The sequence below is a fragment of the Ovis aries genome, chromosome X (assembly GCF_016772045.2).
Source record: "Ovis aries strain OAR_USU_Benz2616 breed Rambouillet chromosome X, ARS-UI_Ramb_v3.0, whole genome shotgun sequence".
In the NCBI taxonomy this organism is placed as follows: Eukaryota; Metazoa; Chordata; class Mammalia; order Artiodactyla; family Bovidae; genus Ovis; species Ovis aries.
Window position 1 is genome coordinate 41,321,271 of NC_056080.1, and position 1,829 is coordinate 41,323,099.

At 36.0% G+C, this 1,829-nt stretch overlaps 1 non-coding gene across 1 annotated transcript; it reads right to left on the minus strand.

Annotated features, from left to right (window-relative positions):
- Window positions 1–1,270: 1,270 nt before the first annotated feature.
- On the minus strand, window positions 1,271–1,373 carry LOC114111806 (U6 spliceosomal RNA). The gene has a single exon (XR_003587549.1). It is a non-coding gene; the product is annotated as a U6 spliceosomal RNA (small nuclear RNA).
- Between the last annotated feature and the right edge of the window lie 456 nt (window positions 1,374–1,829).

A 1,829-nucleotide genomic window follows, 5' to 3' on the forward strand; every position in this document is an offset into this window, starting at 1 on the left:
CATTCATTCAAAACTTTTGCCAAAAAGTTAACTGGGTTGTTTGTCTTTTGTTGTTGTGTTGTAAGAGTTCTATATATACTCTGGGTAGAAATATTTTATCAGATATATAGTTTGCCCAATATTTGATCTCAGTTTGTGGTTTGTCTTTTAATTTTCTTAAAAGTACTTTTTGAAGAGCAACGTTTTACATTTTTATAAAGTGCAATTTGTCATTTTTCTTCTATTGTATTTTTGATGTGGTAGCTAAGAATTCTTGGCCTTACTTGAGGTCATAAAGATCTTTCCCTGTATTTTCCTCAGAAAGTTTTATACTTTTAGCTCTTAAATTTGTACTGTGAGTTAATTTTTTATGGATAACATGAGGAAAGCATCTAAATTAATCTTTTTCCATATGGATATCCAGTTGTTCCAGTGACATTTGTTGAAAAGGTTTTCATTTCTCTATAACATTGCATTGACACATGGAGGTCTAGGAAATAATACAGTGCAGTCCCTGGTACACTTTGCCTAGTTTTCTCTAATGGTAGCATTTTGCAAGGGCTTCCCTGGTAGCTCAGCTGGTAAAAAATCCGCTTGCAATGTAGGAAACCCTGGTTCAATTCCTGGGTTGGAAAGATCCCTTGGAGAAGGGATAGGCTACCCACTCCAGTATTCCTGGGCTTCCCTTGTGGCTCAGATGGTACAAAACACGCCTGCAATGTGGGAAACCTGGGTTTGATCCCTGGGCTGGGAAGATCCCCTGGAGGAGGGCATGTTAACCTACTCCCGTATTCTTGTCCAGAGAATCCCATGAACAGAGGAGCCTAGAGGCTGCAGTCCATGGGGCTGCAAAGAGTCAGACACAGCTGAGTGACTAAGTACAGCACAGCACAGCCTTTTGTAAAACTAAGTTGCAATAATGTAATCTGGATATTGACATTGATAAGATCCACAGCTCTTAGTCAGATTTTCCTAGTTTTATTTATACTCATTTGTGTGTGTGTGTGTGTGTGTGTGTGTGTGTATGTGTATGTGTGTAGGGCGTGGAGTGGAAGGCTGTGGGTTTTTATTACAATTTCATCACCTTTCAAGGTACTGAGCAGTTCCAACAAGATCACTCCTGTTGCTCTCTTATAATCACTCCCATTTCGCTGCCACCACCACCCTTGCGCCTCCCTGACCCTTGGCAAACACTAACCTGACCTCTATTTCTAAAATTTTGTCATTTCAAAAATGTTATGTAAAGAGAAGCATGCATTATGTAATAATTCAGGATTAGGCTTTTCACTCAAAAAATATGGAACACTATGAATTTGCACATCATCCTTGCACAGGGGCCTGGCTAATCTTTTCCATCTCATTGCCATTTTTGTGTATGTGATGCCAAAGTACACATAATAATTTATTTTTAATGTAGGTTTTTATGTATTTGTATCATATCTCTCAATTTTTATTTATTCGCTGTGTATCATGTCTTTTTGTTCCTGTATTCCTTCTTTACTACCTTTTTTGTATTAAATAATTTTTTTCTGGTATACTCTTTAAATGCCTTTGTTTTTTGTTTTTAATTATATTTTTGGAATGATTTCCTTAGTGGTTCTTCTGGAGGAATTACAATACGCTTCTTAAATAAAAGCAATCTATTTCAGATAATTCTAACTTCATTTCAGTAAAATATAGAAACTGCTCCAATATAGCTCTATTCCCTCTCCCCCCCTTTGTGATATTATTGTCATATATATTGCTTCTTTATATGCTATATTCCTCCAATTGTAACTATTCTTTATGCAATTCTTTTTTAAATATGTTGAGAAGAAAAGAGAAAAACTCTCTTTATACTATCTCTTTTA